This window comes from Ambystoma mexicanum, chromosome 5p, assembly GCF_040938575.1.
Source record: "Ambystoma mexicanum isolate Mex_15411 chromosome 5p, UKY_AmexF1_1, whole genome shotgun sequence".
In the NCBI taxonomy this organism is placed as follows: Eukaryota; Metazoa; Chordata; class Amphibia; order Caudata; family Ambystomatidae; genus Ambystoma; species Ambystoma mexicanum.
This window is the reverse complement of record NC_090930.1, coordinates 517587571-517604187: the sequence shown is the minus strand read 5'-3', so window position 1 is coordinate 517604187 and position 16617 is coordinate 517587571.

Genomic DNA, 16617 nt, shown 5'->3' with positions numbered 1-16617 from the left:
TTGCAAAAATATTTTCAAAACATCTAGCAAGGGAATAAACACACTTCCAAAACTGTTCATACGAGACCATTTTTGCCAATGTGGACTCCTGAGTAATCATAAGTATGAAATCCCCCATGACGTGTGCCTCCGATGCATATTACAATGTCTAAATTCTTTTTTCTAGACCAGATTAGATATTTGGCCCCTGAAAGCCCATACCCCTGAAAGCCCATATTTGGCCCCTGAAAGCATGTACCATCAAACAGGTTAAGGTCATGTTGAAGTTCTTTCAGAGTCTTACTGATCAAAACTGCATTGTTGGCGAAGAGCAGAATGCAAGTATTCTCTCCAAGAGGCTTGGGACACCCATTTTTAGCCAACGCATGACAGTACTTAATCTGTTATATATATTAACAAAACCTTAAAGAGGCTAGTACACATCCTTGCATTACATCTATTTTAGATTGCAAATAGCTTACAATAAATGCATAGGTACACCAGCTTTCTTTTAGCATAATGAGTTTGTATTGAGTTTTATATCAAAACAAGAATGATTGTAACATTACAACTTCAGATAGCCTGTAATCTGGACTCCAAAGAGTAGTAAAAGTAATACAGTGAGAGAAGAGATATAGGCCCTCATTACAAGTCAGGCGTTAAGGGGTTAACGGCGCCGTAAAGAGCGTCGGCGCCGTTAAACCCTTAACGCCTGATTCACACTTTAACGCCTGCTTTTTGCAGGCGTTAAAGTCCAAGGCGCTAAGCGACCTTGGTGCTAATTACGGCACCGTAATTTACGGTGCCGTAATTAGCGCCTTCCCCATCCCCATTATGCCCTATGGGGCAAAAATGGGAATGGGGAAGGGCAAATGGTGAATGGGGAATTACCGCCCCACTCACCTTGGAATGGGGCGGTAATTCCGCCATCCACCATGGCGGAATGCGGCATGGCCCATGGTGCTAATAGCACCATGGTCCACCACCTGACTTGTAATGAGGGCCATAGTGTGAAATGACTGTATTAAAGGTGCTAATTCAGCGCTCACCCACAGAATTAATTGCCATATTAATCATAATTGCACCCTTGTGTACTGGTGTATAACAACCGTCTGCAACTTTATCCACATGATGCTGCCAGTAACATTGTGTATGAAGTAATATCAGAGAGAGAGTCTCTCAAAATCGCTGCTGCTTCCGTATCTAGCAACGGAGTGCTATCTCCATGCAGCATTTTTCTGCTGCGATTGGCTGCCCTTCCCTTATCCGGGCCAATCAGGGAGCCGGCAGGCGAACGCCAGCCCCCACCAAAGGCCCACAATCAAGGCCCCTGTCTGAGCCTGTCAGAGCGTGGAGGAGCGCCGTCTCCACGCTGCCGCTCGGAAGCCTTTCAACTTAATCCCCCCTAGTGACATGCCTACCCCGCAAGCAGCCTGCTTGTCGCAACAAACCTATGTGCCCCTTCCTTGATGGGTAAGTTCCTAGCCGAAGCCAATCACACTTATCACTTAGTCACAGCACAGCTCTATCGGAGTGTTCAGCGCCTACCCTCCAGTCGAACACCAAGTTTGCACAGCCTGCACTCACACTACCAACCAGAGTGTAAGCCACTCTGCCAGAACTGCCTCAGTGTCACATTGTTACTGTTTATCTGCATAATAATTGAAATACACATTTCGGTCTCCCCTCCTGTACCTAACCAATCTCCTAAAAATGACAAACATTAACCTCTCTGTGCAACATAGTGCTAAACAGCACAAAAACACTGTATCAAAGGTACAGCTTGTTGGTTAATTGCTCCGCTAGGGTTCCCATATTGCCTGCTGAAGTATCTGAACAATTGTGTTACCACTGTGCCCTACTGCCAAAGTATCTGAACAATTGCGTTACTACCGTGCACTACTGCCCAAGTATCTTAACAACAGTGTTACCACTGTGGCCTACTACCTGCATAGGCATTTGAACAACTGCTCTATATTGCCTCATACGTACATTAACAATTGTGTTATCATTGTGCCCTTCTGCCTAAGTACATGAATAATTGTTTAACCACTGTACCCTATTACCTGCACACGCATCTGAATCATCATACGTGCGCCCCCAGTGAACCTCCGAAATAGAACACACTTCCACAGCCTATGTGCTAAGACTAATCTCACACTCTAAATTAGAAGAGACCTGTGCAGGTGCAATATGAAACTTCCATTAACCTATCCATCGCTTCCTGTGGCAACTAGCAAATTGCAACCAATCTCAAAGGGAACCACTACCCCGCTCTAGCCTACATGGACTGCAAATGTCATCCACACTCCCTAATTACTTTGCTATTCCTCCTACTCACCTCCCACCCAGACTACCCCTTTTTAGTCTCTATACACCCCTGTGGAAAATACCTCAGACCACCCTGAGCTACACCCTCGGCCTGACTCAATCCTTTGCACTGTCACTCAGAGAAACAATCATCTAGCCTCCCGCACACACTCCCTTTCCAAAAAGGGCACCTTCTATAGAAATCAACCATCCTCCCAGGGAAACCAGACACTCTCAACCTCCGGCCAGCAAAATGTTTTCAAACAGACTAATAGCCCAGGGGCTGCCGAAACCACCTCAGACCAACCCTTGTATCACCATAAAATTGCCACAGGTAAAAACTAATACCAAGGACACTGCCCAATCAGACACTATGATACACCTGAAATCAATGCCAGATCCCTCCATGCTCACTCCCTAGAGATTACTGACCTCATTAAGACTAATGACCTAGACATCCTCGCAATCATGGAAACATGGTTACATTGAGATTCCGGCCCAGCTCTCTCCATGGCCATCCCAGAAGAGTATAACATTTACAGAAAGACAGAACTACCTCCAAAGGGAGAGGAGTGTCACTGCTCACAAAAAGTTATATTAACATAAGAATAACATCAAACCTCATCCTCTCATCTGCCAAAGTAATTACACTGACAATATCTCTCACATCCACCTCTACCCTCACCCTTCACATTGTCTAAAGACCTCCAGGACAGCGATTCTCTTTTGAAGACTTATTACCTCAATACTAGCATCTAACACAAAGCCTCTCTCAAGAATAGTCATCCTGGGTGACTTTAATTTAGGCCTGAACGACCCTACATACACAGAAGCAGACCTCCACGCCAACACGATGGAAGCCCAAGGCTTCAGCACCGTATCTCCCTCCCTGCTCACGAAAAAGGATATACCCTGCACTGGCTAGCCGACATCAACTGTGTTACCAACATACTAGCTAACACCCCATGTCCATGGTCTGACCACAACGTCATCTTATTTTCTATTGCAATAGCCACCAAACCAACCAAACGTAACCTACTTACCTCGACAAGGCCATCTAGATGTCAGAGGAACATAAACAGAGATAGTATATTACCCCCTTTTATTATCAATAACTAGCAATTCCTACCTCAACTCTGATCCTACCTCCATTGTTACCCTATACAACCAAACAACCCTAGCCACTATCAACAAAGTAGCCCCATTAAGCACTTGTAAATCAAAACCCAAAGCACTAGCTAACATATGGTTCTCTGCAAACTTGAAAACCGTGCGTGCCTCCAAAAGATCAGCCCAATGCAACTGGAAAAAAAACACCATCAAATGCAAATAAGGCTTGCTTCCATTCCCTATCTATCGAATACAAGGAAGCAACCATCAAAGCTAAAGGAAACTCTTATAATCAGAGAATTGAGAATACCCAATCAAGTTCTAGAGAACTTTTCACTATACTTTGGGAGCTGGAATCCGGACCCCAACTCCTCATCATTAAGGACAAACCGTGGTGCTCTAATGTCCAAAACACCCTTGTGAATAGATTCACCCTTCTCCAAAACAAAACTGAAGCTAAGAAAACCAAACCTAACCATGACACCTCTACAGTTGACACACCCGCTGCCTCACAGCAAATCAAACATAAATTCGATTTCACATCATTGACCACCTTGGAAACTATCAAAATCATCAGAGGTCTAAAACCTTCAAGATGTTAAGGGGACATCTGTCCTGCCACCTTCATTAAGTACTGTACCAATGAGCTTGCGCCTTTTATTACTGCATTGATTAACAGCTCTTTTGCCGCAAGCAAAGTGCCTGATGATGTAAAGGAACCCTGGGTACTCCCATTGCCGAAAAAATCAACCCCTGGCCAAAACATTCCCACTAACTTACTACCTATCATCACAGTTCCATTTCTTTTGAAAATACTAGACCACATAGCCTACCTACAGATACAAATATTCCTGGAATCTAATAATCTCCTAGGCCTCAGACAGTCTGGCTTCCGTCCGGGCCACGGCACAGAAACAGCACTTCTGGACCTAAAAATCCAAATGGATCAAATCGAAGACAAAGGACACCAAGCGATCCTCCTCTTGCTTGATTTATCTGCAGCATTTGATTTGGTTAACCACAAAATCTTATGCCAACCTTTGGAGAAAGCTGCTAAATTTTCACCAAAAGCCATAGTGTGGATCGAATCTTTTCTCTCTAACCAGACCATGAGAGTCTTCTCCACCTCCTCAGCAGCCAACCCAACCCCAGTCTACTGTGAGGTGCCCGAGTGATCACGTGTATCACCTACATTATACAATTTATTTCCCAAGCCACTCTTTGACACTCTAGACAAACTGGGTGTCATGTATACAAATTATGCAGATGACACACAAATACTCCTACCTATCACAGGCTCCTATGACACTGACTCTCATATACTTAACAAAATCTACCTCACCATAAAAGCTTGGATGGCGCAACATGAGTTATGTCTCAATGATGAGAAAACTGAATTGCTCATCATATTCAGCCAAGCTAAATTGAACAAACAACCTCAAACCTACAAAGCCTTTAACATTGACAGCAACATCATTAACGTTGGTAAGTTAATGGCGTAGTCTTCTTTTAGCCTACACTGTCAAACTAATCAGAGCGAGCAGACCCTTCCTTTCCCCTGAGTACTATATCACGCTGGCAAGAGCACTGATCCTAGCCAGGATCGATTACTGTAACTCACTTTTTGCAGGATCTAATGCCCAAAATATCAGCAAATTACAAGATATACAAAACAATGCGATCAGAGCAGCCCTTGACATACCCAAACATGAACACATCTCATTAACCAAACGCAACCTCCACTGGCTCCCTGTACGAGACAGAATCAAATTCAACATCTTCTCACTAACCCACAAATGCCTCTCTAACAGGACCCCAGCATATCTTATCAATCAAATATCAAAAACTCAATCCAAAAGGCCTACCTGATCTACATACACCATTCCCAGATTTAGACGTCAGAAAGCTGGCAGCTCCAGCTTCCCAGTGAGTGCCACCAAACATTGGAACTCCATTCCCCTACCATTGAGAACAGACACATCATTACTGTCCTTCCGCAAAGGCTTCAAAACTTGGATGTTCACCCAAGTATGTAACTAACCCACACATAAGCCTAGGATTATCACAGATAGTATACAAGGACACGCCTAATTTACGGGCCACACATCCTGTATGCCCTAACCTGTCTGCTACCGTATATCACATACAACTCATGTAACAAAGAATTTCCTCTGAAAACATGTAATTATTGTAAATTAAGGTTACAATCTGATTACTGTAACTGTAACCATAACTCTAACTTCAACCCTGAATGTAACCAATTTCTTAAGAAAAAGCCTGTTGATGCTTCTGGGCTTTGTACGCTATATAAATAAATAGGGGGGGCACCTACCACCTACGGGAGTAGGGAAGAGGGGAGGGGCACCTCCTGGGGGATGACATGGACACGCAAACAAACTGTAATAACGTTGTGAATGAAGGCCGCGCTGGGAAATGCAGGCATAGGATTGCACCCTCTGACATTGCTAGCAGACAAGGGATACAAGGTGGACAAAGCGAAATTACAATATTTCAAGAAAGAGGTTGTGTATCTGGGACATATACTATCCATTGAGGGGCAATGGATAACACCAGAGGGGGTACAGGCAGTTCACTCTACAAATCCCCCACACACAGTGAAGGAAATGCAGAAGTTCCTTGGACTATGCAACTATTGCAGGGCATGGGTGTTCGGTTACTCCACATTCATGAGAGCCTCACTGCAGGGCCTTAAAGAAGCACAAAAAGAGAACAGGGAACAAAAATGGACTTCTGAAATGATTGAGGGTTTCACAGAGCTAAAAGAAGCACTGGCCATGCGTCAGTGCTGGCCACCCAAAACTACAGAGAAAAATTGTACTTGTTCTCACATGCAAATGGCTCAGTGATGACGGAAGTCCTCACACAAAAGAAGCCACTGGGATAAATGCCTGTGGCATATTACAGCAGTATTCTAGACCCAGTCATGCAGGGACACTTCCCCTGCAAACAAGCGCTCACGGCTGCAGCGTTTAAAATAGAGAAGGCAGCTACAATCACCATGGGGTGTTCCATGGTACTGTATTTGGAACACTGGCTATTTGCCATGCTCCAAACCATTCAAAACCACAAAGGGTAACAGGCTACAAAGTACTACTGACACACACAGCTATTGAGGTGGTGAGTTGTTATGTGGTCAACCCAGCTACCTACATAGCAGAACATGTAGAGGTAAGAGACTACATACAGGATTGGAATGAAAAGGAACATACAGGTAAAGCAAGAAGAAAGCGCAGAGGCAGACGTGGTTTATATAGACGGGCCATCAAGTATAGACCCAGACAGGAAGGAGACCTACTGGAGCACCGGTAGTGTGCAACATTAATAGGGAAAATCTAATAGCATCTCAATGACGACTACCCTCACACTACTGAGCGCAGGCAGCAGAATTAGTGGCAACGATCAGTGCGTTAAACATGATGGATGGACATGCTGCAAAAATCTCTGTTACATCAACAATACATTTAGGGTTAGTGTGGTGGGAAAGGAGAGGGTTCAGGATATTAATTGAGGCACTAAAAGAACCAGTGGAAGTAGCGATAATAAAATGCACCGCCCACACAGATAAACAAGAGAGAATATCATTAGGGAACAAAATGGCCAACAGAGCAGCCAAAGAAGCAGCCTACCTACCTGAAGGAAGTACAAGATGGTACCCAGGGGCAAAGGAAAGAACCCAATTTATGGCAGCAGAAAGAAAGGTGGGTGAAGAGGAGGAGAAAGGTGAGAGTTTCAGCACAATACCAATTGTCCAAATTATAGAGCTGCAAGGGGATGCACGGAAAGAGGAAAAAGACTTATGGGGACAGTGTGTGTGCTCACTCTCACCCACTTACTTAATCTGGAGGCAGAATAGCACAGATAAGCATGTAATGCCTAAAGAATTGCTGCTTGTAGCACTAGAACAGCTGCACTTCCTTGCCCATATATCCAAAGAAAGCATAGCTGCAGGAATAAAGAAAGGATAGTAGGCCCAAATTTGCATGAGAGAGTGGTGGAGTTCATGGGAAACTGTGTAACCTGTCAACAATTTCTGTCTGGTCATACTCTGAAAACTATGAAGGGAACAATACCTTGGCCGGCAAAGGCCCTTCCGCCACTTGCATATTGACTATGTTGACATGCAAGACAGATGTATGTCTTATAGGCACATGATCACTGTTGTCTGTCCATTCTCACGTTATGCAAAGGTATAAGATCAGATAATGGCCAACATTTTGCCAAAGATCCATTGGAGGAAGTAACCCACCTCCTGGGAATAAAACATAAAAACTATGCACAGTGTACCGACTGAAAGTGAACAGGATTGTCAAAAAACTAAATGGCTTACTTAAAGCATGCTTGGCGGAATTAACATAGTCATTATTTCAAAATTGACTTTATTGCTTCCCATTGGTGCTTTTTGCTCTTCGCAACTCACTAGTGCGGATCATCATTTGACTCTTTACGAAATTGTAATGGTAGAAGGAAGCATGTGGCTATCCATCCTACACGTTCAATATTGTATGCTAATCCTAGCTCAGAGATACATTGGAGATTAAATGAAAAGTTGCTTTACAGAAATTACAAATGTCTTTCAATAATCTCCTGCCAGGTCCAGCAACCTACATGTCGTCTGGCCAATGTTGAGGAGTGCACAAGTGCCTACCAAGGGGAGGACTACCGCAAGCCCAGCCCCTCTATCCCAGAGACAGAGTTCTTGTCTGCAACATCATAAGGAAGTGGAAGTAACCAAGGATTTGTGGTCCATTTGAAGTTGTCTACACATCCCCAACGGCCATAAAAATCAAAGAAAGTGGGCATGGATCCATATAACCGATGTTTGCAGAAACACAGTCGCACAACGGAAAGACAAGGCAGAAGCGTAAGATAATGGGGAGTATTACCCAGCCATCATAGACATTGTGAAATGCTGTAAGACTCTACAAAAGGCTCTTACATGAGAGAGAAGAGGGGCAAGAGAATGCTAGGGGGAATAGGAGCGGAACAAAATGTGATACAAATGTAATAGGAGTTGGATTGTTCTGTTCTGCTGGCTTCCGTCTTCTCCTCCTCTTCTGGTTCCTAATGAAAAGGGGTAGTGCGAGTACACCTGCTGATGGTGGAGGGAACACATGCACCAAAATAAGTATATCCAGTAATGAAGGATTCTACAGTGTGAGTGGGGAGGGAGGGGACCTTGCATCTGAAAATTATTGGTATGGAGAGATGAAGAAGGTGGGGCGAGGAAGCACCAATGGTACATGCTATGTGTTCTCAGTCATCTCACTCCTCGCATGGTCACCAAAACAATTCCTGCTGCAAGAGGTGACAGTAGAGGAAGGGGGATGACTGATGCATATTTCCCTGTGCAAACTAAGGGGGCTATTCCAGGGGAACTCAGTAGAAATAAAATGGATAGATGAGGGGGGGGAGTTGTACACAGATAACTATATACAACTAGAGAGCACGGTCCAGGGAAAAACTACAAAGCAAATAATAATAGAGCATAACACTGAAGGATCGCAGAGGCGAAAACAGGTGGTCACTTCCAACAAGAGAATATTGTATAAGAATTCAACACAACACGGTATATCCTGGTGCCACACCAGACCCTTAATGCAAATACAGGGTTTAGAGTGCCACAACGGAAAATGGGAAAGAGGGATGGTACAATGTCGTGCAGAAAGATTGGTGGGGTTTGAAGAAAAAGTGGTGAAGAAAGTAGATGCCGGGTGTAGTAGAATATAGGATGCTAATGTACATGCCTTAACATGCATAGATTAAAATTACCGCCCAATCTATATCTTTGTGTTTCAAAGCAAATGAGACAGTCACGCTGGGGATGAACACTGGCTGCAGGAAGATGATGAACATCCAGCATTGCAGAAATGGACAGCGGCAGTGATGAACATATGATGGGCTTGCGGGACAAATGCGTATGCCCAGCTACCACCAGATAGGGGAGGAGTTTGTAGATTTGTGAACCTTCACAGTCCTGCATTGGTGGAGGCCTGTGCAGAGCTGATGCCATTCAATGAACTATCCACTCAGGAATGGAAGAATAAAGCAAACGTGCCAAAGGAGACACAAGGAGAGCAACTGAAAATAACACAGAGGAAAAGAGCAAGCAATTATTTATCAGCAGAATCCACTGAAAGCGTGGACGCTATCCCACCACATTTGAGACTCTTCAGCAAGGTGTCCATTTTCTTCAGCTCGATCCTGCTTCCTGTGCTACAAACAGCAGCTAACGCAAAGTGTATTCAAATAACACATTATGAGCTGCTTCAATTGACAAATGATACCAAAAATGGACTGAATGCAGTGAGAGAAGATCTCCAAGCTCTGCATCTGATGTCCCTACAGATTCGTTATGTTTTGGACCTTATAACTGCAATGGAGGGTAGTGTGTGCCACAAGGTTGGTAGCACATGGTGCACTACAATACCAGCTAACAATGCTGCTAACGGAATACTCCTGGAAGCTGTCAAGGAGATATGAACAATACATGAAAGAATGATGCGAGAGATGCACAATATCATGTCAAAACATCTGGCTCCACTCATTGTTTAAAAATTAGTGACAAGGCAGGCGCTCTGTTGCCAGTCAAGTTTTCCTGCATTAGCTTCTCCTCCAAACGCATGTTTTCATGACTCCATCAATCTTCAGGGAGGCTGTGTTTCATGGCTTTTTCAGGCGTGTCTTCATTTCCTTTTCAGGTTTGACAAGTTAATTGACTCTAAGGATTCTGGTACTTGTATTTTTCACACTTAATTTTTCTTGCAGGTGGCTGGAAACAACTCCCTCCATAGCACAAATCTTCCCCTTAATGGGGGAAGGGGGAAAACCATGGCTGTGGCTCACCATTGTAAGGCATGATGGCCCTGCTGCTGCTGCCTTTTGAGCCTGGCACTCCTGGAGGTGTCCAGTCATTTGGTCGACTACAAACTGGTCGACTGCAATTTGGTCGACGTCATTTGGTCGAAAACCAAATGGTCGAATTTTTTATTTTTTATTTATATATGTGTTTTGTGGGTTTTCGTGTTTAAAAAAAAAAAAAGAAAGAAAAAAAAGGGGGTTGGGGGGGGGACCCCCCCCAAAAAAAAAAAAAAAGGGTAAAAAAAAAAAAAAAAAAAATTCGACCATTTGGTTTTCGACCAAATTGATTCGACCAGTTGTCCAGTCGACCAATTGATTTCGACCAAATGACTGGCAACCCTCCTGGAACAATGTTTAAAAATTTGTGACAAGGCAGGTGCTCTGTTGCCAGTCAAGTTTTTCTGCATTAGCCTGTCCTCCAAACGCACATTTTCATGACTCCATCAATCTTCGGGGAGGCTGTGTTTCATGGCTTTTTCAGGCGTGTTTTCATTTCCTTTTCAGGTGTGGCAAGTTAATTGACTATAAGAATTCTGGTACTTGTATTTTTCGGACTTAATTTTTCTTGCAGGTGGCTGGAAACAACTCCCTCCATAACACAAATCTTCCCCTTGATGGGGGGAGGGGGAAAGCCATGGTTGTGGCTCTTCACTCCTTGTTTGCCTGCGTTCCAGAAGGGTTGGCAGCAATGTTCAAAGTGACTGTCCCTATGCTCGTTGTGATGCTTGCCACCATCTGTGTCGGCCGATGGGTCATCGGCCAGTGCAAATGCCACCAAAGGAAAGCACATTACATACTAACGGCAAACAAAATTGAGCTTGGTAAAGTGTTAGAGGAGGAACCTCCAAGAGTGAATTAGTGTGACGATGATGTGGAATTAATTTTTGCAACACCCAAACCAGACTCAGAACATTATGAAGCATTATGGACTGAGTGCCCACCTGATGGGACAAAAATACTAGTGTTTGGTAAATACCTAGAAGGGTACGAAGAAGAAGGGGATGTAAACAGGGTGACATGGGGGTGGAAGCGCAAGCAAAAGGGTGAGGAAATGAGCAGGATGGAGATGTCAATCGAAAGGTCAATAAAGGGGGGGATGTATTAAAGGTGCTAATTCAGCGCCAGATAGGGGGACACACCTACCACCTATGGGAATAGGGAAGAGGCGGATAGGGCACCTGCTAATGGCGAAAGACATGGACATGCAAGCAAACTGTAGTAACAGTGCGAATGAAGGCCACACAGGGAAATGGGGGAAAATAATTGCACTAGGTACATCATCAGCCCAAAGAGCTTTTATAACACACTGAGAAGGGATGCCCCCAAGTTGGGCCTCACCCGGGAAACCTGCACTAAGCGCATGATCAACACACCATGGATTAGGAAGGACTGAGACGAAGCTCAGGCTGTGCGTCACGAGCAGACCAGAACAGCTGAGACAGCACTGGGTGTTGTAATGAAGGGGCATCAAGCCAATCACACGGGCACTTGGGGGTAAAGGGGAAGTGGATCCAAGCCAGAGAACGATTCACATACTGATGAAAACACCTTTTGGGAGGAGGATAAGGGAGTGGGGGAACTGTGGCGTGCTTGTGAGCACCAATCAGACGGCATGTTTCTATGTCCCTGGGAGGTGGCTACCCTTCAGTGTATCCAGCACAAGGTCTGTGAAGGTCGTTATCTGGTGGGTGCCATGTGAATGTCTCCCTTCCATCCAGAAGCAGGGTGCCTCGTGTAGCAATGTTGCTGACCAATGACAGAATAATAACGTCCCAGCGGTCATCAGAAATGTTATTTTACTAATTGCAAATTGTGCCTGGGAGGGTTGTGAAGCAATTTTGTGCCACTTAGGGGGTGATGTTTTAGGATACTGTTGACCTGTTTGCACCAATCATGTTCCACTAACATACAGCTAGCACTAAGGATATGATGTAGTTTAGCCAATGAGTTTCATGGGAACGTTGGAAAATATGAACATTCAAGCTGCAAATGTTTCTAATTATTTTTATTACATTATTTATTTTTTAAAATGTTATTTAACATTCAAGCTGCAACTGTTTCTAATGCCTTTACCATTGTATTCAAAGTATAAAACTAATGTTTGCTGCATGCCCAAATGTCAGCTCTCATCAATCTGTCTTGTTCCACTGTTCTGTTTGATTTGTGCTATCCCAGCTGTAATAAACTTGCCCAGTGTGTGCTCTTTTTTGGACTACTTGTAATTATTTATTGTGTGTTTTAGAGGAATCCCTGATACATTTTTGGAGGCCCCAGCAAGATACTTGTTCCTCCCGGTAAGCTGAGGGCATCCAGCTGCCTTCCCGGGGGGCAGAGGTGCGGCGACCGCAGACCTGACCAACGCGAATCAATGAGGAGGCTCTGCAGATGTTGAGTTGACAAAGGTCTTACTGGTCCTGAGCGTCACCCACGCTCAGTGGGAAGGGTGAGCTTGTGCTGAAGGCTCAGTGCCAAGGAGACTCGAGGGTCTCGAGGACGTGAGTATAACCAGGCAAGAGCACTGCTGCGTAGTGGTTGTATGCCCACAGAATGCATCATCAAGGACGGAGGACGATCGGCCGTAGTAGTATTAGAAATTAGTGTGTGCCACTGGATAGGGAGTGGACACAAGTGTGGACACACCTGCATTAGAGCAGGAGAGGTGTGAAGTGTGTGGCGAAACCCACCAGAGGGGAGTTGCTCATAGTACCAGTGATTGTATAGTTGAGTCAATGGGGTAAGAGTTTAGTCATTTAATTGTTTGTTTGTTCTGGGGGTATAGAGGGAAACGCATGTTGTAGATGGTGTTGTTTTAGGATATGGACTCACGGTGGAAGAGCAAACATCCAGAGGTACCATATGTAAAACAATGTGCTTCGCTCTATAGTAGCGGATGTAAGCAGACAGCACAGAGGAGGCACGTTGTTTTTTTTCTTCTAATATAGGGAACGGTGAGCCTGTGAGGAGGGCCATTGGATACTAACACAGAGTGAGTGATTGGGCCTGTGGAGAGGGCCAGCGTGTCGAATGGAGTGCTTGGGTGAGCCTGTGTAGAGGGACAGAATGAACAGTGAGTGAGTTCAGAAAGGGAATGAGTGTAAGTGTAATGGGAGAAAATGGGAGGAGAAAAGAGGAAAGGGTGGAAGAAAAAACAGGGTAGTTGGGATAAAAACAACAGGAGGTAGGGGAGCAGGATAGCTCAGGGGCAATGCGTTTGTCTTGGAAGCAAGACAACGCAGCACAATACAGGTTTGAATCCCGATTCCACGCTTAGAAACCACACACTGCTATTAAGCACATTATAAAAGAACAATTATAACAATTATAACATACACCTAGCACTAAGGATATGACATAGTTTGGTCAATGAGTTTCATGGGAATGTTGGAAAATATGAACATTCGAGTTGCAACTGTTCCTAGTGTTTGACCATTGTATTCAAAGTATAAAACTTAAGTTCGCTGCATGCCCAGCTGTCAGCTCTTATCAAACAGTCTTGCACCACTGTTCTGTATGATTTGCACTCGCCCAACTGCAGCATTACCTCTTGCCCAGTGTGCGCTCCTTTTTGGACTACTTTTGGTAATTATTCATTGTGAGTTTTAGAGGGCCCCTGATACATGACAATCTACATTGTGAAGCAATATCATCAATATCATCAATATGAATATCATGTATATTCTTGTATGCATGTGAGAAGCTATATAATGAGTCATCAATTTAGCAATATGCAACAGACCTGAATATTGCAGATCATAATAAAGAACATATATGAAAGAATCAATAATTCATCACATATCTTGTAAGTGATCTCAACCCGGTACTTCACCTAATTATTTATTTATGTCTATAAGTTCTTTTATTTCTGAATGATGTACCGCTTATATCATGCCCCTCTCTTTGAATCCCCTCCGGTCACACTGAACCAGGAAGCAGGCTGGTTTGCAAAGTTAAAATATTTATTTTATGGATTTCACAAAATATATATCACACTATTTTAATGGTTATACAATGATCACCAATGGGGTGATGTCACGCTAAACAATCTCTTTAATCAGAAGGAGTAATGATAGGAAAAATAATTCAGCATAGAATGATACTTTTGTGTGGGTTCAATCAAAATGCAATGTGATTACTCTTTCCCCCTGCACACTACTCAATCCCCCCAATATCCAATATAAAGAGATGGAAGGAGAGAAAACACCTTTCAGGAATACAGAATTCAACAAAATAGTATCAATCCCAATTTCCCTCCAGCAACACAGAGAAAAACAGGAATGATTGCAAACTTGTCAAAATGATTTTGAATTGGCTTTGCATGAATGGTAAAAACACTGAAAATGGATTTAATTCACTAAAATTGTTTCAATACTAGTGGGAGCCGCTTTGTATGGTTTCAGACAAACACTAGCAATGATTATTGAGGAACTAGCAAGTTGAAAACGTAATTTTGAGGTCAGGGCATTGAACAGCTATTTTGCGTGTTATAGAGTTGAGCCAAATGAAAAATTTGCGGCAAGGTTTTCCACGCTCGGTAAGCGCAAATGCAGAAAAGCTATAGGAGTTGAGATGAGCTCTCGGTTCATTGGAAAGCTTAGGATGTTAGCTTCAAGTAGACACTTAAATTCTGTTTCTAGCATAAACGGTGAAGAAGTTATGAAGGTTTTTGTGGAGGTCGATTTTTCAGAAAGAGGCAAAATGACAAAACAAGGATGCACTTTTAAAATACAAACAAGGTTTCCTTACGCTAAGGGGTAGACTATTAAGATGCAAACTACGCAACAGCACAGCCAGCAGCCCAGGATATCTCTGGTTGGTTTTGCCTGCCGAGACGCTCGCCTTTCTTCAGAAAATATATATCAGCGCAAAGATGATTTTAACACTACTATTACAAAAGGACTATAGGATAAGAGAAAGAGTTCAGGCAAGACAAAAATAATTTCTAACAATGCAGTCTGGATATAAGAAAGGATGGGTTTGCATAGGGATGATTTATGGACAATACATATGCTAGTGACAGTCCTATACTAAGGATACTCACTACCAATGTTTTGAATGGACCCGTCAGGGATCTGATCTGGGATACTTTCTGGGCAGACTGCTGGGCACCGGACTGGTCTGATCAGTGATCAGCAAGGCGCTCTGGACACCGCACGGTGGGACTGGACTGGATCCTACGGGCTCTGGTCCTGGTTCACAGCCATCTGGTCACAGCACAGCTCTACTGGGTTTGATCTTTGGATTCTGGCAATAATTATTAGCAGGAAAGCAGCTATAACACAGCCAGGCTGTTCTTTGCTTCCCCTTAGAGGTCTGTGGTAAAATCTGGTTTCTGGATTTTTAAAGGCCAAGCTGAGAAGGGTTCAGCTTTGGAAATGGGCCTTTCTGCTTTCAAAGTTCTGGATTCTAGAGTCTGGAATGTGGATTTATCTTGCAAAGTGCTCCGCAAGCAATCGGTTGGTGGGTGAATGTGTGTCTCCCTAGGTACTAAGCTGTCTCTATTTATGTATTTACTAAAGGGGTGGGTGTGCTGAATTATCCTATACACACCCCTTGGTATTCTATTGGCTAGGGTCTTTCCTCTCCCTTGATTGGAGAAGAAAACAGAGTGTCATCATGACGATGTGTTTTATGATCCAGGGAAAAAACCTCCCCTTTGTTTTTGCGCATGAAACCTTCTTTTCATATAATACATATTTACAATTCCACAAACTTGATAGCAATAGCATATCTATATCACATATTTTGTGGAGCAAGTATTCATTCAAGCCCCGTCGCTGTGAGAGCTTGGGTCTGGATTTGGCAACTTTTCGCACTTTTGTCCGGGACCCAATTGTCTGATTTGTCCACAATTTCATACATATGTGCGCATGATATCTGGGTATAATCATATGAAGTTTCATGCTTCTGACATCAATACAATTGCTACAAAACCCACTACGCCTTCTTAGAACATCGCACAGTTTTCTGAGTCCTTTGAAAGCGTGCCCCCAAAAATTCACATTAACAATACTATAATTCTACAATTTTTAAAAATGTGCACAGTCCTTTGTCAGTCCTTTTCAAAAATATACTTTTCTATGCTTTGAGAATCAACAAAACTGTCTGTTCCACCCCCAAAGTTTCTGGTGGCTCAAGAGCGAACCCCGCCTTCTTCCTCTGGCAGGAGCTACTGTTGTCACCTTAATCTGCATACCCTTTCAGCCCAGGAAGGCCTTTGTCTCTCCCAGGAGCAGCAGCCCAAATCTCCACCCCTCTTCATCAACACCTGAATGTGATTTCCTGGCCTTTTGGTGGGAAGCAGAAGGGAGGTGTCTTTCCCAGTGGGGGAAGTTTCTTTGT